General features: G+C 43.2%; 1 protein-coding gene across 6 annotated transcripts in view; it reads right to left on the reverse strand.

The window, feature by feature from the left end:
- SMAD1 (SMAD family member 1) overlaps positions 1-24,777 on the reverse strand; it is an 80,536-nt gene extending 55,759 nt beyond the window's left edge. Inside the window, exon 1 of one of the 6 annotated variants that reach the window (XM_047798328.1) lies at positions 24,650-24,777. The gene's annotated coding sequence lies outside the window, so the exon portion shown is untranslated. Of the gene's footprint in view, positions 1-4,208; positions 4,225-23,099; positions 23,817-23,962; positions 24,198-24,649 lie in introns of those variants that run through there. The other 5 variants (XM_047798333.1, XM_047798331.1, XM_047798330.1 and 2 more) reach the window with 5 other exon arrangements.
- Between the last annotated feature and the right edge of the window lie 1,719 nt (positions 24,778-26,496).

Raw genomic sequence — 26,496 nt, forward strand, 5'->3', positions numbered from 1 at the left:
TTCTAACAGACATAAGAGAAATGCTAGGATTCAAGGTTGTTGTAGATGAAAAGAGGCTGATAAGGGCGGGCTGAGACTGTGAAGGGCCTGTGATACAGCTTATCCTGTGGACAAACGGAAAGTTTTAAATCAGAGCATCAATGTGATTAGATTTATGTTTTATAAAGACCGCTAAGGTGACATCCTCCACACAGGGAACAAACCACAACAACAACAAAAGAAAACCCCACTGCCTCCAAACACCGCGTGGCCAGTTGGGCAGAGTGATGCCACTGAAAACATTAAAGTGACAAGATCATAAACTCCCGCATGTAAATGCGCATACGAACCAAAAGGCAGGCTGAGGACTAATTTTTGCCTACTTGAGTAAATTTTTTTGTTTGTTTACATATAAGTCAAACAAGTAACCTACCTCCCATCAGGAACTTGAATGAGCCCATGACACCATGGCCTTGGCAAGACAACACTTTTTTTTTTCTGCCCCTTTTTGTACTTCCTGCTTTAGTTTATGTCAAAAGCTAAGTGGCCTTATCAGTTTAAAGTGCAAAATAAAAACATGAGTCAGCAAACAGAGATTTCCTTCCCTCTTCTCCAAATACAAACATTTCACACTGACAAAAAAGAAAAAGCATTCATCTGGTAAAGAACCCAGAAGAAGCTTTAAAAAATAAACAGATCTTTGTTCCAGCAACTTCACTTCTAGAAACCTACTCTACGGAAATATTCTGCACTGGAAAGGTAAAAAAAAGTTTTTGCGTAATGATTTTCATCAGAGCATTGTTTATTGTAAGGAAAAAAAATATCTAAAAGTTGGAAAATAGTTAAGTAAGCTATAGTATAAGCCACTCAACAGAATATTATGTAGCCCTTAAAAACTGTGTTCATAAAAACAACTTGGGAAAAAACCTTGAGCAGATCCAACTAGAGATTATCTCACTAAGTAAAGTAAGTCAGAAAGAGACAAATACCATATGGTATCACTCATGTATGGAACGTAAAATATTACACAAATGAACCTATCTACAAAACAGAGAGAGACTCAAAGACATAGAGACCAGACTTGTGGTTTGTCAAGGAGGAGGGGGACAGGAGTGGGATGGACAGGGAGTTTGGGGTTAGCAGATGCAAACGATTCAATTTCGAATGGATAAGCAATGAGGTCCTGCTGTACAGCACAGGGACCTATATCTAGTCTCTTGGGATAGACCATGATGGAAGATAATATAAGAGAGGGAATATATATATATATGTATGACTAGGTCACTTTATTGTACAGCAGAAATTGGCATAACACAGTAAATCAACTATACTTTAATAAAATATCAAAAATTTTAAAAAGATTAAAAAAAAACCTTAAGCAGAAAACTATATACATATATATATAGCATGAGCAACTATGTAAATATATCAAAGCATTAACAGTGGCTAGCTTTGGAAGGTTAAAAGTTTTCAAACATTCTTTAATGAAAAACTAACTTTCAAATTTTTAAAAGCCTCTAAACACAAATATTTGAAAATTACAAAAAAAATCAATTCATTATCTCAAATAATACAAAGTCTACTTATAAATCAGGTTGGACTTACAGTGTGATCTGATTTTGGAAGTAAAAAAATGCAGCCTTAAAATAGGTTCTAAACTCAGGACCTTTCCCTACGGAGTCTCGCCCTCAGGAAAGATTTCTATTTAGCCCTGCCAGGACCCAATGAGAAAAATACTCTTATAATGCTCTTTTTGACATGGCTATTTAATTTTGCAACTTATGTGGTATTCCCGAATGTTAAAAAGAAAAAAGCCAAAAGTTGTAAAATGCCTTTAACTACTGTGTAACTCGCTTTACATTTAAAGGAAACCTAATGAGTCAATTGCACAACAACAGGCATTTTCTTCATCTTGGCCTCATCAAGGAGTGAAACATGCAATTATCCAACTGTGTGAATATCAACAAAATACACTCTCTGCCACTCAACACCTCAGATCCCAGATGCCCATAGAAACTTTTAAATGAAAATTATTCTAATTTGTATCTGAAGCTATAATAAAAAGGCGTGGAGGTGGGATGGGGGGAGCAGCTGCCAAGAGCTAGCTACAAACCAAGTACCTTTAATAAAAGGATGAGGAGGAGAGCAGACAGAAAATGGCCAGTCGACCTCTGCAGCTTCAGACCAGTGCTGTTTTAATATTCTTGCACTGGTATGGAATTCAGAGAACCAGACAAAATAAATAATCTCTCTAAATATTGAGAGAATAATTAAATTATTCAATAAAAGCAAGCATTAGAGTATAGTCTCCAAAACGTGACTGGGGGAAAAATTTTATCAAAGACTCCTTCTAAGTACCTTAAAAAAAAGTAAGATAAATGGTCTATTGTCAATGAAGCAAGCAACTGGCTCCACACACACACATACACCCCAACTTGTTCTTTGGTTCACTACTCTGTCTTAACTCTGACGATAAAACATCATGGCCTAAAGATCAAAAGAATCAAGGAACTAAAAGCAGAGGGCACTGATTAACTTCACTTTGGAACTGTTTAACAGTTACTGAAGGAAAAAAAGACAACTTTATAACATTTTTTTTATAAAAAATGTTTGATCGGGAGTTCCCATTGTGGCTCAGCGGGTTACAAACCTGACTAGTATCCATGAGGGTGTGGGTTGGATCCCTGAACCTTGCTCAGTGGGTTAAAGATCCCACGTTGCTGTGAGCTGTGGTATAGGTCACAGACATGGTTCGGATCCCATGTTGCTGCAGCTGTGGTGTAAACCGGCAGCTACAGCTCCAATTCGACCCTAGCCTGGGAACACCCACGTGCCACAGGTGTGGCCCTAAAAAGAAAAAAAAAAAAAGCTTGATCCATTTTGGGATTAACTAAATAACTCTACGCCTATTTCTTAACATACCCCTGCCCTGGCTCTTTCTAAATGGATGATCTTATGCAGAAACAAAAAAAGTAGGACTCCAGCCCCCAAAGAGCTACTGTGTGGCTTCAGGAAATCGCAAGCAAACTTTAGGATTTCTGTAGCTGAGTACTTGTTACATGTGAATTATTTCACCGTATACCTCAGGAGGATGCGGTGGAGATGGAAAATATCTCAGAGGTGTGCTGTGTAAAGCGACTGGCGGCAATATTATTCAGCGCTGTCAAAAGGTACATGTCATTTATCCTAATATCCAACTTGAGATAGGATTCAAGGCCTGATGAGAACTCTTGCCTCCCCTGAGATGCTTGGCTAAATTAAAACCGCAAAAAGGGCCAAAAAGTGAACATAGCAGGGGAATTGTAATGTAACTTCTCATGACTCCAAAATGGACTGTTTTTTTTTTTTTTTAACCTACTTGCTTTCACGTAAGTACCTGCATCCACTGTATATTCCTAACCAAGAGCAGAATCGTTGAAACAGATCATGATCCCCAAGGAGGATAAAACTGACCCCCAAAACATTCCTGACACTTATAGAAACCATACAATCACACACTAGACACTACAGATCAGGGTTAAAAATGCTTAAAAAGACAAAGGCCGCAAAGAAAAACATTCCAGAGACTCGATGCCAATAAATATTTTAGGACCTAAAAGAGCAGTCCATCATTAAGCTTCTAAGACCTGCAAAGGGCTCTGGAGGAGTACAATGGAGAATTCACTGAAAGGGGAGTAAAAGCCATCACCATAAAATTAGGCCGCATAATCAATCAAAAGTTCTGAAGAGCTGAGAACGACCAAACTTGTGATAAAACGAAAATACCTATCACTTAAAGGGAAAACCGCAGACACCCCCGACGCTGGCTGAGCGGGAAGGCTGAAGCAGCAGCCACAGGGTGGCTCACAGCTGTTTCCAGATGGAGCCAGCCCTAAGAACAGCACTATGAAAACCAGTACTGAAGACAGGTGCATACAGTACTCTGGAACGTGCAGAACACAGACGGAGTGGTACCGCCTCCAAAGGGACCCCAATAAAAGCATGATGGAGGACTTATGCAGTGCCCTAAGAAAAATGATAACATTTTTATCTATTCCTAGGGCAAATGGGGGGAAAAAAGTTAAAATGTGCTACACAAGTATAATGCCATCACAATGAAGATAAAAACAGAGCTGGGTTTTCGCTAGCTATTTCAATCTCAGAAAATTCCCCATGGTCTGTGATTTAGTTTCAACAAATAAATCCATTCAAAGGTTTCTTCTCCCCATTTACTCCAATTAGGAACTCACTTGCTTTTGTGACATCTGTCTGGTAGGAGAAACCAGTGAAGTGCTTCTGCATCTCTCTTTTCTGTTGCAAAAAAACAAAGCAGTGAGCCCTCAACTTACTTCAACGTTTCTCAATTTCAAATGGGTCAAATGTAGCTACATAAAGCTCACCACAAACCAAACTAAAGGAGAAAAAAAAAAAAACCTAGAAAAAAAGAAAGTGAAGATGAATAAAACCTCTCTCCATTTCTTTTACAGATTTGAAAGCACTTTCTAAACTACCTACTTCTTTGCTGAGAAACTGGGCTAAAAGGAACTTTACTTTGACTGAGTCCTCAGAAAAAGAAAACCTAAAAGGTGCCTCTAGAAGAAAGCGATATATAGATCCACTGACGATCACAAAAGAATTCTGCTAGTCTTGGATCAAAGCAGCAGCAAAGTCCTGCTGTCACAAACACCCAGAAGTCAGATTTCACTTGCCTGAGCCTCTTACTATTGAGCCTTGTTTTGGTTACCTATAAACATTTCCCAACTTTCATGTGTGATTGATGACACAGAATAGTTTGACATTTTTTCGTTAAAAATTTTTTTTCAGAGATTCATTTTCCAAATCTGGAGAAACTGGGGGCTGAATGTGGAAGAGATTATCAGCTCTTGAAAGCCGATTTTTTTTTCCCCCATAATGTGGTTATTTGGGTACTAGTACATTTAAAACACAGGCACTAACAGCTGGTCTTCCAAGCTCAGGTGTGACCTAGGAGACATGCTCGCAAGAGCTGCCGCACTGTGGTCTCTCAACAGAGTGTTAAGTGAGTGGGACTCTCAGAAGTCACAAAGAAAAGGAATAACACTGAACCCAGACTGCCACCTACCCCTTGGGAGTTCATGGCAAGCTGTGACATTTCAGCCAAGATTTCAAAAGTAGCGTCCCCTTGATGACAGGCAAGGGATTTATGGATGTCACACGTAGATGAATCTCTAAGGACAGGACTGTAGTTGATACATTTAGTCGTGCCAAGTGTGCTATTCACTATATGTTTATTAGAAAATTCTTCAAGACAAGAACCTTTCTGCTTCCGCTCTGCAAATGCAAGTCCTTCAATCCTGACAAATCCAGGCTGCTTACCTGGTTAATTTTTCTTAGTCACAGAGACTCCTTCCCTGTGGAATAGCAAAGTGTCAGTTCTGTTTTGTTTCACCAGATGATGACGTGTTTAGTTAGACTGAAGACATTTAAAAGTTTTCGTACTATCCTTGACTTCAACAAACCTGGCTTACTTCTACATCTCCTTGCCACTTCCTCTAAAACTGGTAGGACATTCTTTAATCCCCCTGAATCCCTGTTCTCAAAGTCATGCTTGTAATAGAAAACTGTCCTCTGTTACGTGGCAGCCTTTCCAGATATCCAGGTCCTGATCACCTCACACTGATAGATCTCATCTGTATTCACCTCAGCTCAAAAACTGCACAGAGCTGGAGTTCCCACTGTGGTGCAGTGGGTTAAAAGATCTGGCGTTGTCTCTGTGACGATGGTGCCGGTTCGATCCCTGGCCTGGCGCAGTGGGTTAGGGATCTGGCATTGACACAGCTGGGGCATAGATGGCAGCTCCGGCTCAGATTCCATCCCTGCCCCAGGAATTGCCATATGCCGCAGGGTGGCCAAAAAAAAAAACTGTATAGTCATTTGACTTGCAAGTGCTTACTCCTCAAACACAGGAGACTGTAGAGGCATTTTAAAAGTTAATTTTATTGACAAGAGAAAAAAGTCTACCATTGTTGTCTCAGAAAAAAAAAAAAAAACCTCTTCTCTTTGAGCCACTGTTACCATAGAGTAGCAATTTGATGGATGGCAAAGAAAGCTAAATGTAGTAAATTTTCATAAGTGATCAGTTATGAATGACACAATCATTAACAAATGCAATTCTTTTAATTGAGCTATTACCTTGGTAGTTTTTACAAACACTTAATCTTTGAAGATATGTATCACTGTTTCAATTTGACTGATAAACCTGAGGATCAGAGGTGAAGGAACCTTTTCAAGATCATAGTCTAATAAGTGGTAGATCTACCCTTTAAACCAGAACGGATACTGAAAGTGAATCGAGTTAAAAAAAATAAGTAATTCAAATGCCAAATTCACAGATGAAAACGGAATAGACCAGAGGAGGAGAAAAAAATCTGTCCCTTTTATTAAAAAAAGAAAATCTTGCCGTGCTTCGTTTTTTGGAACATACTCCTGCTCCACTGATCTCGCAGGTGCTGTTTATGACAACAAACACGCACATCTGCAGCCGTGAGCTGACATCCACCAGACCGGCCGGCCCGAACCCTCTCCCTATATTTAGATCCTCCAGCTCAGCTCTTAATTGAATAATTTAATCAGGACCCTCTAGAAGGGAAACACATCCATATTCATCACAGGCATCAAAGGAAACATCTTTACAAGTTATATCCTTTCACAAACCAACATATGGTCTCACGCCATTCTCCCAATTGTTGAACTCCTCCTCTGGGAAGAGCATGGAATTTTATTTCTTTTTATCACTTGAAAAAATCACTTCCCTCCTAATTCAGTAAAACTGGGTGGAGGCCATTTCCTCCACAGGTGAGAGAAATAAAACTTGTTGCTCCGTCATTGTCAGGAATTTAAAAGTTAACCATTTATTTTATGTGCTTTCAAAACAAAGGGCAGACTAAACCCAGAACAAGAAATCAGGGCACATTCACCAGACTTTCTAGTAAGACACCCCCACCACTACCGCCACTACCACCACCGTGTTTCTGTCATTTTAAAATGTTTCTAAAGGAGAAAACAGGAGCCTTTTACTTGGAATGAAAAAAGGCAGGTCTGAAGGGCAGCTTTCCACTCAGCAGCTGTTCTTTGAACAAAACAACTCTGAGCCTCAACTTGCTTTTCCACAAAATTTTGATTCCACCACCTACCCCACTGGGTTGTTGTCAGCCTTAAATATGAATCTGTAAAACTGATCTGAAAATTCTGACATGCTGAAAAATGTAATGTATTGACAAAACTGTCTCACAAACAAGCTAATTGTAATATTTTGTTGATACAAAAAAAAAGCAGTTTGTGTTGTAGTTTTTGTCTCTCCAGTGAAGTTCTAACTTTGTACAAGGAAAAAAAAAGGAAAAAGAAAGGCTGATAACCCTGCAGACACGATTCTAAGCGCTGGGACCCAGCACTGAACAAGCAACAAAACCAGTTTTTTAAAAAGAAGTTGCTGCCTTCTTGAGAGCTACGTTCCAGAGGACAGGGAGGGTCTCCCTGAGAAGATGACATTGGACTAGAGGCCTGAAAGGGTGTGGATGTCTGGGGAAGCACAGCACCGCACAGGGGGAGCAAGGGCAGAGGCCAAGAGGCAAGGACGCGCCTGCAACGGTCTTTGGCGGCCGGAGTCCGACGTGGCTGCGATGGACAGAGTGAGGGGAGAGGAGGCCGGGCAGGCAGACGGGAAAGCCGCAAGGACTCTGTAACTTGGCCCTCGGAACTGAGAGGGGACCACGGCGAGCTGGGAGCAGAGATGGGAGCAGAGATGGCGGTGCATGTGGCCTCCAGCTTAACAGGAGGCCGATGGCTGGCGGGTTGAGGACGGGCTGCAAGGACGGGGGAGAGGAGGTGGCCCAGGAGGAGGGTGAGAGACAGTGGGAAGTACAGCCAAGAGACCCTTTAGGAAGCCTCACAGCTGTTACAGCTCAAGATAAAGGTTTGGATCAGCCCAGCAGAAGTGGTCAGAGTCTCAATGCTGTGTAGTCTGAAGGTATGGCCATGAACATAAGGAAATGAAAATAATTCACCGTCGAGTTGGAGAAATCTGTTTCATTTTCAGAAGGGCAGCATCCCATATTAAGGGACTAGGAGACTGAGTCCCTGAGGTGGGGGGTCAAAGGTCACAGGAGAAGCCATCCAAGAATTATCCCAGGAACAGCAGGAAGGGAATAAGACTAGACGCTCGAATGCTACAGCAATGAGGGCGGAGGATGGGAAGGGAGGCGGAAAGTGACTAACAAGGGAGGGAAGTGATCTGGTCTGAGGGATGATCTGGTCTGACCATCAAAGCTGGGTGTTTTTATGGAGGACACCCCCACCTCCAGCAGACCCCTCGGAATGGAGCTTATGAGAGAAAACAGCCGCAGAAGCAGCGACAAGGGACGCAGCAGCCTCAGGTGAGCGTGATCTACATTCAAGCTCAATCATGTCCCAATAACCCAGATATCTAACAATAATGGAGTGATTAAATAAATTATAGTACATCCAACAATGATACAACTGTTATAAAGCAGAAAAAAAAGGAAAGCCTCTCAGGTCTAACGTGGAAAGAAAACCGTATTATAATTGTTCGGTTTCAAAAAGGCAGTAATACACTACACAGAGTACAATACACATAGTACAATACACAGAGTACAATCCCATTTTAAAAACAAATAGAAACAGAGCCTGTACATGTATAGATGTGCATCTTTAAATAAATTTGAACAAATGATTACCTCTAGGAGTGAGCTGGCAAGAGGGCAGTGCGGGAGAGCAGACCATTTTTATGTACAACCAGCTACTGTTTTCAATTTTAAAGTCCCAATAATAAAAATAAAAACTGAAATAGGTAAGAGATTTATTCTATATGGCTCCAGGAGACAGTATTATGACCGAGAAGTGGCAAGAGTGGTCTTTATATGAAGTAAAAAGTAATTGAAAGTGTTTCTGAATGTACTGAACTAGGACTTTCAAAGAAATGTATTCCTGTATATGGGCTTGGGATAAATGACCTAATTCGAGGTGAATATGATATGGGTGGGGATGTACTTTTTTATTAAGCAATTCAGCCACATGATAAAAAAAATTCAATTTTACAAAATGGCATATTATAACAAAAAGGAAGCCTCCTTCCCACTCTAGTTCCTTAGCTCTCTTTCCATTAACAATTCAAACATTCTTTACATTTTGCAATGCATGAATTTCTTACCAAAGAAAAGTTTTGTATAACTCAACTATCTCAAGAGCAGTTTGGTCCCGTGCCTTTTCCATCCAGCATGTAAATCTGTTATTTGGAAGAATTAAGTAACTTCTAAAAATCAAAGTTTACATAAGAATTGCAACAAACATTGAGATCAGCCAGATTTCACTCTCCTCCACAGGAGGACCAATGACATCCTGTTTTCAATCTGCCAAAAGCTAAACTGGACTTCCAAGCATTCACTTGGCCAGAGGAGACACTGAACAAAGAGCAGCAACCCTCTTCCAGAACAGTAAGAGCTCCCTCCAGCCAAGAGCAAAAAGAAGTAGATGGGGCGTCTCTCACGGGGTTAGGGAAACAAGGCTGTGGAGACGAGCCAGCATCACCTACAGAATCAGGTGAGACCTGCACCAGAAATCGAGACCTTGTCTGCCTCAACCTACCTGTTTAGTCCGGTTCTAGCCACTAACCTCCCCAACGGGGAGTTATTTTACCAATCAGGTTGGAAAAACCTAATAAACAGTGCTCTTAGAAGGTTTCAGAACCCAAATTCGCCTCCTTTGTACATTCAACTACTGAGAGACTTGGGTCTCCACTAATTCACTATTTAATTGAACAGTTCTTTAAGTGCTTATTACTCGCATAAAGGTGTGGTAGGAAGAAAATGAGCTGACACAGTTCCCAGCATCACCAAGCTCACAGCTATAAACGGGGAAGGGAGGCAGGAGAGGGAAAGACCATGTTATCAGGCTGACTATGGTGAGCGGCTGTTTATCTAAGAGAGAGTGGCTGAAAACCTGTGCCATTTCTTTGCCACAACTGCATCTCCTGTGCATCCTGGGCTTTTCCAAATGGAGCTCCGCCATCAACCATTCGCATCGATGGAGATGAACAACGGAACAGATAATCCAAAGCACCCTTAATAAAAAGTAATCATTGCTTTTTGAATATGTATTATGCTTCTATCAAAGAGAGCTTTTAATTCCTTACCACATTTTGCTTACACTAATAATAAAATTACTAGGTACTCTGAGAATATAGTAAGTGCTAAAGAAATGCCTGCTCAAGATTCAAATACTGCTGTGGAAAATCAACAAGTGGATGACAGAGTTAACTCTAATGGTTTTAATTACAGTATAAAAACTTAAAAACAGGAGTTCCCATTGTGGCTCAGTGGTAACAAACCCAACTAATATCCATGAGGACAAGGGTTTGATCCCTGGCCCCGCTCAGTGGGCTGAGGACCTGGCTTTGCCTCTGCTCCATCCTAATACTCTCCTCTCCTTTCTCCCTGGGTCCAGGCACCTCAGGCTGCAATAGTTTTATTAGCTCTACCTCCAGACTCCAGGACACAAGGAATTGCTGAGTCCTTCAAGAAGGGAAAGGGGAACACTCTCAAACACAGATATCCTTTCCATCTATCTCTCTTCACCTCAAATTTTTGGAGGAGCAAAACCGTTAACCCTCAGAATTACCTGCGGTGTCTGGAGTGTCTATGACAGGTAGCAGCTGGCACCAGGCGCTGCTCGTACTCACAACGGACCTACCACCTACCACAGGTCCCATTTCCTGCCATGTTTTTAAATACATCAAAATGAAAAAATTCACTTATCACTACCATGTGCCAAGCTGACAGTTTTCAATACTGTTGTACATAGGACTCGTGGTGTGTGTTTAAAAACTCTCCACCACAACCCCAGAATCCATCCCTAGGGCGGGCTGGCATTGTCGCAGTGGTTGTCCTCCTCGGGACTGCAATGTGCCACGTGGGAACCACTGTGCTAACACCTAGATCATAAAGACACTGTCCACATTCCCTCCAGAAACTCAGTCTAGAGATTAGTAAGATAACTGTAGTAAAAGCTATTAAAACAGAAGCTACACTAGACAAGCAGGTTTGTATTTTTCTTCAGAGTTGTCAGTGCAAACCCTACATGTATGATCCTTTATCCCAACTTATCAAGCTCTTATAGGAGAAACACTATGGAGTTCCCACTGTGGCTTAGCAGGTTAAGGACCCGATCTTGTCTCTGTGAGGACACGGGTTCGATCCCTAGCTTCGTTCAGTGGGTTAAGGAGCTGGCGTTGCCGTGAGCTGTGGTGTAGGTCACAGATACGGCTCAGACCCGGTGTGGCTGTGGTTGTGGTGCAGGCTGGCAGCTGAAGCTCCCATTAGACCCCTAGCCTGGGAACCTCCATATGCAGCAGGTGCAACAGTGAAAAGGAAAAAAAAAAGAGACACCATGAACAGAAGTTAAATAATACAGATGCTCAAAATATGTGGAAAGATTCAACTAAGCCACAAGCGGGCAGGACACAGGAACTCTACCAACTGCACCCAGATTTCTTTCCCAATTCCTTGATTTTGAAAGGCTAGCCCAATTATTGGAGAAACACCCCCAAACTCAGATGCTATAACATTAATAACAATGGCTTGTTACTTAACTTTTCATATAATCAGAGTCTCCTCTTGCCTGTAAGATTGCTTCTGCAGGGCAAAAACTGACTTACACATTTCCTAGCCCTTCCTAAAACAGGGCCGGGTGCTAGGTGCATGAAACACTTGCTAAACTGATTAATACTGGCTCAACAAAAAGCAGAAGGACCTAAAAAAAGGTGAAAGGATGCACCTCCATTCAAGGATGTGCATTTCCCAGAATACAGGTCAACATCACAGCCTGCACAATTTGACAAGACAAAACTCTTGCATGTTTCAATGCAAATAAATGCTGTCCATGCAACTTGGGTGCCAATCATTTCAGTGATGATCAAATGAATTTTGTTCACAGTTTAACAGAAGACCATTTGAAACCAATCAAACATTCTTTGGGGCTTGAACAAACTGAATAGAAGTCCTGAGCACACAAACATGAACACTGGGAAAAATAAAGAGGTTATTAATTATGCCAGACTGCAAAGCCAGCAACGGACACAAAGCAAAACAGGATGCTGTAACAGATGAGATGGCAAGAAGCAATAAACAGGCGGCTGGTCTGAGCGCTATTAGAGCTGAAGGTGTCATTTCAAAAGCAACATTCACTGCAGCATTGTTACTCCTTTTTTATCAAAAGCTACTCATAAAATTAAAGCCCCAGGGAGTTCCCTTCGTGGCTCAGCAGTTAACAAACCGGACTAGTATCCATAAGGACGTGGGTTCAATCCCTGACCTCGCTCTGTGGGGTGGGGATCAGGCGTTGCCATGAGCTGTGGGGTAGGTCACAGATGTAGCTTGGATCCTGAGTTGCTTCGGCTGTGGGTAGAGCAGGACCTGCGGCTCTGATTTGACCCCTAGGCTAGAACTTCCATATGCTGCAAGTGTGGCCCCTAAAAAGCAAATAAATAAATAAATAAATAAATATTAAAGCCCCAGTTTGATGAAATTCAGGCTCATGCTTCGGCATTCGTCCTCTCTGGCCAACTTTGCTTAAGGAGTTTGAGGGACGGGTCTGACCACTGCATTACCAGTTCAGGCCCCCTCCTCCCAGTCACTGTCCTCCCAAAGGACTTAACGAGGAGGAGGTGGTAACAGGCCAGGTGGTAAGCCTGTGGGTGAGATTCAAACGCCTTCTCCAACTTGGAGATGAAGGAGGCAGAAGATGCTGACAGGTTCTCTCCCGCCAGGTAAAAACTCACTGCCAAGTGTACTGCAGTTAGGTAAGGACCCCACCAATCACTGCCTTTCTTACAGCCACGACCGTAACTATTACCCTTAAGAGAAAAATCTGGCAAGTTCATTCCTGATGCCTAACCCTCTGCATTTTCTTCACTCTATAAGAGGTTTTACGTGGGAGGGCTTTTCTCTTTAATACTTTATGAACCAGTTTAGCTCAACAATCAAAACCCTGTTCCAAGACCATCACTGCATCTCAGAGGAATAAGGAAATGCTGCTACAAATCAAATCTAATGCGGCAACTCAGGTAGGAGAGAAAGAGGCCCATTTCGATGTGCTCTTTGAAGCCCTGGTGTCCTGAAGGTTCACCAATCGTGCGGCTGATTGAGGAGCAGCACAGAACTGATAGCCCCTAAAGTGCCACAAACACCTCACATTCTAACGAGGAGCCCAATGTCGTGAGGGTGAGCAGGGCAACAGCAAGCACATGGAATGGAGATGGCCTGTCTCTTCCAACCCCAGCTTATATTTCTTGTGTACCTCCTTGTGACTCCAGCTTCTCTTAGGAGGCAAAATCCTGGCATCCTATCTATCCTCCAGTGAGCAAAACCGTTTCCCCAGACGGATCCTTCCCGGTCCATTAAGAATTCGACACAGTAAAATAAAGAGAAGACCTCATCCCCATTCCAGTGAAGAGTCTGAACCAGGACACAGCAGAATATTTTTATGCTTATTAGCAGTGTGCACTTCTTTTGTTTCTGAATTGCTCATTCATGTACTTAACAGTTTTTCTTTAAGAGCCCAGAATTTTATTTTTTTCTTATTGAAGTAGAGTTGATTTACAGTGTTTCTGGTGTACAGCAAAGTGGTTCAGTTATACATATACAAATCTATTCTTTTTCAGATTCTTTCCCTTATGGATTATTAGGAGGCATTGAGTAGAGTTCCCTGTGCTCTACAGTAGGCCCTTGTTGTTTATGTATTATTATTATACATATACTATGTGTGTATACATTAATCCCGAATTCCTAATTTATTCCCCCCTTCCCTCTCAGTAACCATAAATTTGCTTTACTATGTCTGTGAGTCTATTTGTTTTGCCAATGAGTTCATTTGTATCCTTTTTTTTTTTTTTAAGATTCCACATATAAGTGCTATCACATGATATTTGCCTTTGTCTGTCTGACTTACTTCACTAGGTATGAAACTCTCTTGGTCCATGCACCAATTTTCCTGTAGGGGTGATACAGCCTATTGACTTTAGAAGTTTCTTACAAAGAACAGCAATTTGCTGCAAATTTGTTACTGAAAGGTTGTGCTTTTGTGTGTGGTCATTCCTGAATGTGTGTTTGGTCACATAAATGCTGTCAAATTTACACATTTTTCCTTATGGTTTCCGTCTTCAGAGCCAAGTTTAGACGAGATTACAGGCAGCTGTTATTATCCACAACCCCCTATTCTGCTATCTCTTGAAATAAATACAATTAAATCACTCAATGACAATCAAGAATCAGTTCCCTTTTTCCTTCTGACACTATGACAAGAATCCACACCAGAACCTTTCTGCACTGAGCATGTATTTACTGAAAAATAAATCTTTTTTAACACTAATAAATTCAGTAAGAAAAGCCCATAGGTAAATTCAGAGTACTTACTTTTAAAAGCTCTGGGCAACTTAAATAGCTTTTTAAAATCATTAAAGGGCATTCTCCTCTTAGTGACTATGCTTTTCTTAAAAACCTTTATCTGGAATTGTCAGGAAAATGCCCCATCTACAAATTCCCAAACTAGATATTTCACAATTTCATTATCAGGATTCCCATTGCTTAATCCTTCTCAATTCCTTTAATCCATTAGACTCTTTATAACCTGTGATCCCTATTGAGACTGGATCTGATATTGCTCAATATTCAAGACTCTAAAATCACACTGACCCTCACAAATAGCTAACATTTTCTGAACACCTATTATGCACCAGGCCCCACTGAATTTTGTATGTTGTACTTCGCCTACTGCAGATGCACCCCCTGCCCCCACCCAAACCAGGAAATTCACCATCAGTGGCATGTTGTGCCTAGCTGATGGTTTTTCCCTTCGTAGTACGTGGAACAATGTCTTACAATTAGCAGTGCTTTAGATTAGATGAAATATGGAAGGACAACTCATTCCATCTTACTATCAATCCTGCGGCTGATATACTGTTATGTCTCTTTTTCAGGTGAGGAAAAGTGAAGTTCCAAAGTTAATGGTAGCTTTCCCAAAGTTATAAAAAGCAAGTGTTGGAGTTCCCGCTGTGGCACAGTGGGTTAAAGGATCCGGCATTGCCACAGGTGTGGTGTAGGTCGCAGGTGTGGTGTAGGTTGCAGCTGTGGCTCAGATTCAATCCCTGGCCTGGGAACTTCCATATGTGGTGTGTGTAGCCAGGGGTAAGGGGGGTAGGGAGCAAGTAGGCATTGGAGCTTGGATTTATAAACCCAGACAACCTAACTCTAGATCCTCACTTTTCAACCTATTCACTATCCCGAGGCCAGAATAACTCTGCCAACATTCCTCTCCGATCCTCCTTGCAGGCCACCAAATTACACTAAAAAAGCAACAATTACTAGTCCACTCTACAGCCACATCAAACCTCGTCCCTGGCTTTCCCCAGACTGTTCAAACTTGAACTATCCACGGATTTCCTGGAGCGCCGCTTAGATGGGTCTTCCAAAATGTCTCCCTTAAGCTTCTAATACCATTTTCTGATCCCTCCAGCTCACTAACCCCACGAAGGGACTCACTTGCCTCCTACACTACTGGGAAAACCAGAGCAAGCCGACGTGAGTGCTGCCATGGGCTTTCCTCTCTCCCCTGGACCCCCTTCTGCCTCTTTCTCCATCTTCCTCCTCAACAGGACTAATACTCATCACCCCAACGCCATTGTCTCTGAATGCTCTCTGTCTGTGAACTTCTTTCTTCCCACCTTCAAATACGATGTACCATGTATTTTGAAGCAGAAGTCACTCAAGGGCCTGGAAGACTCTATTTCTCATTTCTTAACATACTCAGTCTCTTCACCTCAATTGCAATCACTCGAGTACCCTGACTTTTTCTCCTTCACCCTAAACTAGACAACGTTTCCCTCTGAACCCTCCTCGGGAATCTCTCGTCCCTCCGCTTCCTGGTTTACCTGTTCCTGCTTTCTTCCAGTTCCTTCTTTATAAATGTCTATTTCAAAGATGCCTCTCCCTCCTACTGATTCCTAACTGAGGGCATCAATGCAAGGTTCAACCCACCGGCTCTGTTTCTGTTCATGATCCTCTCCAGCATATTCCACTACTGGGAATCTACACATATACGTAAAGCTCTGAGCCCTTCCCTAGGCTTTAGCTTAGCCATGTATCCCGAACCTGCCTGCAGAATACATAGATACCCCACTTTAAATTCAGCCTGTCAATTCTAATTTATCATTCACACAACCTTTATTCCTTCCACAACCAGTTCTTTCCTATTCTTAAGTAAAGGCTTTATTAATTTTCCAACCACTCAGGTTGGAAACCTCAAAAATAATCTGACAGTCCTCTTGCCCATTATTCTATAGTCAAACAACCACAAGGTGTTTATTCATTCACAGAATCCATCCCATTTTGAATCTTTTGAATCTCCTGGCAGATGATGGGTTAACCCATCTAACCTAAACTGCATGTTCAAACATCTTCAGTGCCTTCCCAATGCTTCCTCATTCTGGCACACTGAGGTCCTCAAATCCTCATTCAACTTTACCTTCTTGAACACCTTTCCCACCTCAGCACAGGGGACCCCATCAGGAACACCCCTCTGCAGTCAGGCAGAGCTGCGTACTAGCTTCCAAATCTGTGCTGTCCACTATGACAGTTCATTGGTTAAATAGGTGGCTATTTCAAAAGAAATGAAGGAAAGTTAAAAATGCAGTTCTCAGTTGCACTAGGCACATTAAATGCTCCATAGCCCCTTGTAGATAGTGGCTATAGCACTGGACGTGCAGTTACAGAATATTCCCATCACTGCAAAAAGTCCCACCAGACAGCACTGCTCCCCAGCTACTCTACCCAAAAGCCTCTTCCTTCTACCGAATCAAACTCACAGGTCCTTTCACCCCATGAGGGGCCTTGCCAGAGGCGTTTGTACAACTTACTCCTATATTACCTTGCAACAACTCTTGCCATGTTGCATTTACTTTTTCATTTTGTGTGTCTTCTCACGAATTACTGAGCCACTGTGAACCAATACAGATTCACTAAATGAACCATATGCTCATTACAATACTTCATCAAAATGATCAAATAAGGAGATATTTAATACCCCTCTCCTCCATTAAGACATGTTTTCTTTCAGCCTAAACAAACAAAAGACCTTGCATTTAGCTAACTAAATAATGACTTAATTTAATGCCTAATTATAATTCTCGAAAGATAATTAGTTCCTTTTTTTCCTGTGGCATTAAAAAAAAAAAAACTATAAAGGTCTGAAATACTTCCACTTTGCATAAGCAAACCACAAAGAAACCACAAGAGAAAGACAAGGAGAGGAAAATGAATGAATAGTTTGTGTAAATATACCCCCTCTGAGATTGTAGGAAAAAAATATAGTACTGCTGCCCTAAAATTAAGGGGAAACGACAAATAAAGCATTAAAAAATTATGTGTAAAAAATTTTTTTGAATCAAAAGCTAGATCCCTCTATCCTCCCTCTCAAACATAACATAGTGAATATTTATTTTCATTGAGTGTTCAAAAGCATATAGATGCATAATTAACTGTTTTGTGTATGCCGTGTTCCTTGAAATTCAGACATGTCCGCCTTGAGAAAATTAGTTAAGAAATCAATCCACCACGCCAGAAGACCAGGCTCTATATAAGGCTCCTATTTGCACACTACGAACTGAGCAGAGATTTGGGAGAATTGCCAAGTAAGAATTCTCTCAAACTTCAGAGGGCTTGATGCTTTATCTTCAAGAGGGAGTCTTCCCCAAAGTTCTGATTTTAGCTTATTAAAACAATCACAAAAAGAAGTTCCCATTGTGGCTTAGTGGGTTAAGGACCCGACGTTCTCTGTGAGGATGCGGGTTTGATCCCTACCCTTGCTCAGTGGGTTAAGGATCCGGCATTGGACAAGCTGCGGCATAGGTCGCAGATGCAGCTCAGATCCAGTGTGGTCCTGGCTGGAGGCCCCAGTTGTAGCTCTGATTTGATCCCTAGCCCAGAAACTTCCATATGCCACAGGTGTGGCCGTAAAAAGGAAAAAAATAAAAAATAAATCACAAAGATGTTAATCTGCTCAACTATTGCAGATCCCAGTATCTGCATAAAAATAAGATGCAGTCACTGGAGGTGAATTGTTTATGAAAGTTTTGTCTTTTCCCCTCTGAAAGATAGCTTTCCTGATGCAAATTAATGCTCTATGGGGCCCACTCATGTCTGCAAGTCTGCCAGCAATAGCTGTAAATGTTCCTTTTTTGCCTGACCAGTAGTATCTCTAAAACTGACACCATCTTAAAAATGAATACCAAGGTGAAGATTTTGACTTTGATTTAAAGTAAGTACATTCATATGGCTTCACTTAGCTGTTTGTTTGTTTGTTTGTTTTAAGGTAGTAACTCCACAGGAAATACTAAAAATACTTCAGGTAGGAGTTCCTATTGTGGCACAGCAGAAATGAATCCGACTAGTAGCCATGAGGACACAGGTTTGATCCCTGGCCTCACTCAGTGGATTAAGGATCTGGTGCTGCCGTGAGCTACAGTGTAGGTCACAGACTTGGCTCAGATCTAGCGTTGCTGTGGCTGTGGTGTAGGCCGGTAGCTGTAACTCCAATTAGACCCCTCGCCTGGAAACCACCATATGCTGCAGGTGCAGCCCTAAAAAGCCAAAAACAAAAAAAATTCAGGTATTTCGGCAGCAAATCAGACAGCTCACCAGATTAGACTGAATAGTTGCACTTTAAGGCAACAGCAAAAAAGGAATATAAAGAGTCAAGAGATTTCGGGAGTTCCCTCCATGGCTGAGTGGTATGAACCCAACTAGTATCCATGAGGATGCAGGTTCACTCCCTGGCCTCACTCAGAGGGTTAAGAATCTGGCATTGCGGTGAGCTGTGGTGTAGGTCGCAGATGCAGCTTGGATCTGGTGTTGCTGTGGCTGTGGTGTAGGACAGCAACTGCAGCTCAATTCGACCCCTAACCTGGGAACTTCCATATGCCATGGGAGGGACCCTAAAAAGCCAAAAAAAGAGAGAGAGAGTTAGATTTCAGTTCAAGGCAAAATGGAGATGCTTCTACTTTTTATCAAAGCACTTCCTGATAATCTTGGTGCTGAAAAGTAACCCCCAAGTCTCCAGGTTGATGAACACATCAAGGTGTGCTGTGAGGGTTGGGGAGCCTGGGGAGGGCATGGAAGCTCTGCACCCCTCCCCCCACACCTTGCCCTGTACATCTCTTCCATCTGGCTCTTCCTGAGCTGTACCCCTTTAAAATACCCCAGTAAGTTTTTTTTTTTTTTAAAAAAAACTACATACAGAAGTACAATTACAGAGGACATGTCATCAGCCTCAATGTTATTTGATATCAATATCAAATTTCTCTACCTCTTTATATTTAAATTACCCTTTTTCTCCTTAGACCTTTCCAATATTCACCCAAATACCTCTTGGCTCCTTCCCTAAATATCCCAATCTTTGGCTTTGGGTTAGGAGTGTGAAGAGCCAAAAGAGGAGATCTGTACAGCAGAATCACCTGATTTAATGTGAACTTAGTACCATCTCAGATATCTCATTTTCTAGTAAGGTCCCATTGATTGGGACATAGGGCTTGTCTTTTCCATCTCTAAAATGAAAAAATAAAATCAGTTTGAATCTGTAGAAAACATCTCTCTGAGTTGTTAGGCTTGATTCCTATTCAGCTCAAACAATACTGGGTACCAAAATGTTAGTATCAGGCCAAAAAAATTCTTCTTTCCTCCCCTCCCCAAATAATACTGGATATGCTCAGACCAAAGCCCCAGGAACATGGTGAGCATGGTGGGAACAAACAAACAAATGGGAACTTGACAGAGAATGATCCAGGTTCAGGCTTCCCCTCCTCTGATCACTAGATGGGTGACAAGTCTGCTATCTTACTGGGACCTCAGACTGCTCAACCTGATAAGAAACAACTGGATTAGAAAATTCAGAGCAGCTTTTAACACTCAATACGTCTATTCTTTGTGTTACAAATCTCAGTGTTTATGAACACACTTGGCAAGGCAGTCCCATGAGTGTCCTTCACCTGAAATATCAGGCAATCTGGGTCCTTTTGTCTACACACAAGCTTACCAGGGCACACAAGCATTTCTGGATTGGGGATGGTTGTGAGAAGATAGAGGATGCGGGATTCCATCAGATTCTTAAACAGCCCTGACCAAAACAAAACAAACAAAAAATAAGAACGACTAAACTGTAAGACCGTACAAAGGTAGTCATTAAATGTAAACCAAAAACAAAAACTCCAAGGAATTTGCAATGAACTATTTGTATCTCAAGGTGCAGGCTAAAGAAAGACTGATGTTAATGAGATAAATTGAACTACTAGAATTTTTTTTAGTACCATCAGCTTGTGATTATACAAGAAAAATAAAAGTGACAGGAATTATCCAGAAAAGTAGAGATACAACTAATTTGGCTTTGAAATGCATTGCCTTTATGTCAGATTTAGTCTTCCAAATTATGCTCTGCTTAGAAAACATTAACAGCATGTTTTCTTTCTCAGGAACTTGAAAAAAGACAACAGAAAATAGCCCAGAAAAGCACAAGAGAGGGCAGACTTGCTGAAAAGCCTAAAAAAAATAAAAGCATGTCTTATACCAGTATAATAAAGCCCAGCAGAACAATGATTATTTAGGCATTCTAGACAAATATATGTACTAAAAAGTGAGGCTCTAGAGTGAGACTGCCTTGTTCACAATCACCAGTTATGTAGCCTGAGGCAAGACAATGAATCACTCTGAACTCAGTTTCCCTACCTGTAAAATGTGACAACAGCACTTAGGGAAATGCTGAGGCTTCGATGAGATGAGTATTAAAAACAAGGACACAGTCAAAAGTCAGAGAAAAATTAGCTGCAATTCTTTCTCCTCCCCAAAGCTCTCAATCAGATTAGAATCCATGACACCAGAGTTCCCGTCGTGGCTCAGTAGTTAACAAATCTGAGTAGGAACCATGAGGTTGCGGGTTCGATGCCTGCCCTTGCTCAGTGGGTTAAGGATCCGGTGTTGCTGTGAGCTGTGCTATAGGTCGCAGATGCAGCTCAGATCCCACGTTGCTGTGGCTGTGGTGTAGGCCAGTGGCTACAGCTCCAATTCGTCCCCTAGCCTGGGAACCTCCATATGACGCGGAAGCGGCCCAAGAAATGGCAAAAAGACAAAAAAAAAAAAAAAAGAATCCATGACACCAAGGATAAATATGAGCCACAGAAAAATCAATTTCATTTTATCCAGTAGCTTTAACTGTCACTTCCAAACTGATTTTAACAAGAGCAACTAGTAAGTAGTAAAACTAATGGATTTCTTTCTCTGTTTGACACCACAAACTCATCCTAGAAGTAGCAGGCGGACAGGCAACTGAAAGGTGGGTAGAAAGGGAGGCTGAGGAGAGGCAAAGGTTCCTGAGAGAAGGAGCACTAAGAGAACCTTCGGTGATGATGGATGTTGTATGACTACACTCTCCAACGTGGTAGCCACTAGCCACATTAGCTCCTGAGCACCTGCAATGTGGCTAGTGCTACTGAAAAGATGTATTTTTATTTCATTTTAACTAATTTCAAATTAAATACCCACATGCCATTATAGCTACCTCAATGGACAGCACAGCCCTAGGTGTCCCACAAGCTGAATAAGGACTGCCAGAAAGTTAAGCCAAAAATAAGAATCTTCTTTTCCTGAATTGCTCATATGTTCAATTCCAATAGCTCACTTTTCAGTGGAGACCTGGTTAACTATGACTAGTTAAAGAAATAACATAGCAGTGGGTGCATCAATACAGTGGAAGTCAGTGTTAATAAAAGGATGAGGGATACAAAGTATGCGGTCCTCTGATATTTTAGAAAGTCCCTAAGGCCAAGTTAAATTCAAGCTCACATGAAGCATGGTTCAGTGCACAGATCTGAGCTGCAACGGTCCTTATCAGCACCCCAAAGCATCTGTTTCTCCACGACCTAATGGAAAGCTATTTAGACAATGCAGACTGAACAGCCCTTCACGTACCTTCAGTTTTTTTCAGAAATTCAGAGTTCTGTAAGCCTTTCCCCTTTTTTAGAAACCCTAGCGTTCCTTGTCAGTTCAGCCTTTCCACCATAAACAAAATACATGTACCACCCATATCTGAAGGATAACGCCAGACTCCTGCTTAGCTGCCCCTGTAATACGGTTTAATTATGATGACTGAACTAATAGGCTGACATCATAGACTTTTACAGGCTGACCCCATGTCATCCTGATGTATCATTTTGCACCAGTTCAGTGCTGTAAATCAATTTAAGATCTCAAGCAGGTTGAAAAGGCTGGTAATGATGCTTTCTCTGCCGTCTCTGGAGACGCTACATTATACACAACTTACATTATTTATAAAGCCTCAATGATGCCTCCATTAGCCTTGTAAGACTACACAAATGAGATCTTTTATACACACACAACTTGGCCTTGATTATGTAGGCGACTGCAGTTTAAATATACTCATCTAATTACACTCAAGTTTATTCTTTTTCCAATCTAACCAAGTTACTAAACCCAGAATTACTAGAAATCAAAATTACAAACTGCAATTTAGTTTTCAACTAATAAATGTATTGGGGAAAACGAGGCTTACCTGCTCTTAACGCTTTAATGAACTTGGAAAAAATAAATAAATGCCAAGAGGTGTAAGAGCATAACATTTTTAACCGCCTAAAAACTATCATTTCTCTAAAATGCAAAGGTCATCAGCTCTTCGAAGGTACAAAACCAAAGGATACTGCAAAAAGGAAAAATGTATTTAGTTACATACCTACGGTTGGAAGGGTCAAAACTAAATCAAGGACAAATCCCTACCCTCAGAAGACACCCGATCCTGCCCGGATCCTCCAGAGACTCTGGCATCACCCACCTCTAGAAAATCATCTCCCACGACCCTGGTTACAGTTTCCTAAGAATGGCAATACTACACAAATGTACACCACCTGCACAGAAATATCAAGTAACTGCAAATGCAAAGAGGGAGGGAGGACAGAGGACAAATACTTAAATCAGCACAGCGGATTCAGGCCTGGCACCTCCATCAGAATAACACTGATGCAAAATATTTATACTAACTGAAAATCCTGGGGCGGTGAACATTGATTCTGCCTCAATTCTTCTGAAATCCTGGTTCCAAGACCGCTCACCTACCGCCAATAAAGTGCAAAGGAGTAATTAGAAACAAGACGAAAAATCAACATGGGCAGAGGACAGTTTTCTCACTGTGTTCCTGAATGTGGGCACGTCATCCACGACAGCCAAGGAGAGCGAGATATGCTCTGAAATAAAGGCATTCTGCGATCGAGCTGCTCGCGAAGAGTTTCAGCAACGCAAAGGCATACAGAGCTCAGGCAACTTCTGGGATCATTTCATAGACTTTGAAACTTCAGCTGCAATGGCAAAAGAACCTCAGTGGAAAGAAAAAGGCCGGCTGTCAGAGCTCTCACGACAATGGTGCTTTCTCAGGAGACAGTTCTGAGACGCTCCTCGATCTGCAGAAGGGAAAGCGCCTTACTGGGGATCTTGCACGGTGCATTTAAACATCGTCCACGCCTCAAAATAAACAAAAGCCGCAGCTACTGGAGTTGTAAGATCCGGCAGGCATCTGTTCCTCCTCCCTTCCCAAAGTACATCAAGGAAACGCTCTCCCTGGGAAGCCTTCATATGTATTAAGCAACTAGAAAAACAAGCCCACGTCTGTCTCTCTCACACCCACCACCCCCACCTTCCTGCAGAAACAACCCCGAGAAACACTAACAAAGACCATGCGCAGAGTAAATGAACACTTGTTCCACGGCGAACTCACAAATACACATGCAGTGAGGCAATCGAATCCGGGAAAGGGAAAGGAATGAGACGACACTCGGAGACTCGGGGCGCGGGGGGGTGGGGGGGGGGAGGCGGAAGAGAGAAAAAAAAAAAAGTACGTGCAACCAAACCTTTGACTAAATTGTAGAGAATTTAGGTGAGAACTTTCCTTGACCTCGACCCTCAAGAGGCTGGCCGAGGAAGAAGAGGGAGCCCGGCCCGAAGCCGGAGGAACGCAGGGCACCGGGTGCCCCCTCGCGCGAGCCCCACTTCGCGGAAAGGACAGCGTCCGCGGCCGCCCTCCGACTCCCGCAGGGGTCGCCCGGCCAGCGCGGGACACAATGGGCCCGGCGGGCCGCGCCGACGGCTCAGGCCCGGCTGCAGGAAGGGAAAGGGAAACGGGCGGAGGGGGGAGGGTGGCCGCGGAGGGCCGGCCGCGGGCAGGGATCGGGGCGAGGGTGGGGGCCAAGGGACGCGGCGTCCCCGCCGGGGACCCAACAAAGACGCGGGGGGCACTCCGGCCCAAGCCCAGCCTGGCTGGCGGAGCGCGAGGGGAGAGAAGGTGGCAGGTTGGTTCCCTAGAGCTGCCGGGAGGCGCCATCATGGAGGGGGGGGTGCCGGTCCGCCCCACGCGGGGAAGAGCCCCCTCTCCGCCTCAACCGCACCACTGGCCCGGTGCACGATCGCGGCCACCCGGCTGGCCCGCGCCCGCCCCAGCCCGAGGCGGTGGCGGCGGCGCTGGAAAGTCCGCGGGGCGCCGAAGGGAGGGCGGGGACGCGGCGGAGGAGAAAGTTGGGTTCGGGTCTGTTTCGTTTTACCGGGTTGGCTGCGCGCCCGTCCGCGCGGGCGCACGAGGTGGCCGGGCGAGCGGGGTCCCGGGCGGCCCCGGTCCGGCCGGCCGGGCGCTGCGCTCGCAGGGTCCCTCCCCGTGCCTCGGCTCGGGCTCAGCGGCTCGGCCTCTCCTTCCTCCTCCCGCCCGCCCGCTCGCTCGCTCGCTTGCTCCGGGAGCTTGGATTGATCTGGTCGCGCTGGCGTCAGGGAGTCGGAGCCGCCCAGCCTCCACTCCTCCGCTGCCAATACCGGGCGCACTCGCCCTCCCGCTCCCTAGTTCGCTCACACGCGCACCCGCGCGCGCCGCCGCCGCCGCGCGACCAGGGATCCTCTCCAAATTCCCGGCCCCGCCAGCTCGAGCGCCGGGCCCGCGCCGCCTCCCCCGCCCACCGCCCCGCTGATTCCTAGGAATCGAAACAGCTGCCCCTGCCTCCTCTGGTCCCCGTGAAGCCAACTCAGCCTTACCTGCAAGGGAAGTTCCGCGTTCTATGTTTATTTTCCGAAACATTTGGCCACCCCGCCCACCGAATCGCATTTTAAACACAGAGTGCATTTTTGACCATCACCTTTCGAGCCTCGCCTTTTAGGTCTAGTTTTCCTTGCCCCTCACTCCTCAAAGATTTGCAAGCCCCAGAAGTTGCACGTACTGAAAACTGGATAACCTAGTAACTATTTCTTGTACTTAGCCCAAACCTTGAATCAATACATGTGTTTGATGCCAGTTTCAGGATCTAGAGATTCCAGTAGTTAACGTCTTTGCTCCAAATGACAGAAGCTGCAACAGAACTCTCAATTTTTTGATCCAGGTTCTGCCATCTTTTGGTTGACACCAACTTCCCAAAATAAAACTAAACTAGCTCCCATCCACCTGATCTGCACAGACATTGAAAATGTCTGTTTATGAGAGTTTTTTCTTCTCTTAGCCGGCTCTCTAGAAGCTGGCCTGAAATCTTGGATGATTAGGGTAAGGTTGAGTTATGTTTAGAGAATAATGATTCTGAGGAGTAAATTTACGTGTTCCAAAAGAACTATTACCATCATTTTTTTTAAGTCAAATTAATGGTATTCTCCAATTGTCGTGTACTTTTACATGTGCACATTCCATTTTAAATTCTTACTTATTAACCATCTTATTGCTACATCCCATGTTTAATCATTCAAAAGAAATGCAACAGGTCCCCCCAAATACATAAAATACTGTTTATATATAGTCAGACTATGTCTGCTAATTTCTTCGTTCAATTATTTGAGCACTTACAGGTCAGTTCTTGGGCCTTATCTTGTTTCCCCTAAGAACAGCATTTGACAGTTAATTCATTCTCTACCCCTTGGAGCAACAGTTGCAATGAGCCTTGTGAAATGCCACTCCAAACAGGTCACTACTGTGCTCAAATCCTCCTTTGATAAATAGAATGTGCTGTATGCACACAATGGAACATCATTCAGTCATAAAAAGGAATGAAGTACTGACACATTCTACATGGATGAAACTTGCAAACCCTATGCTAAGTGAAAGAAGCTAGACACAAAACCCCACAGACTGTAAACTTCCATTTATGTAAAATATAAATGGAGTTCCCGTAGTTGCTCAGTGATTAATGAAACCGACTATTAACCATGAGGTTTCAGGTTTGATCCCTGGCCTCGATCAGTGGGTTAAGGATTCGGAGTTGCGGTGAGATGTGGTGTAGGTTACAGACGAAGCTCGGGTCCCACATTGCTGTGGCTGTGGCGTAGGCCAGCAGCTGTTGCTCGGATTGGACCCCTAGCCTGGAAACCTCCATATGCCTCGAGTGCAGTGTTAAAAAGACAAAAAAATAAAATATCCAGAATA

This window comes from Phacochoerus africanus, chromosome 10, assembly GCF_016906955.1.
Source record: "Phacochoerus africanus isolate WHEZ1 chromosome 10, ROS_Pafr_v1, whole genome shotgun sequence".
NCBI classification, from domain to species: domain Eukaryota; kingdom Metazoa; phylum Chordata; class Mammalia; order Artiodactyla; family Suidae; genus Phacochoerus; species Phacochoerus africanus.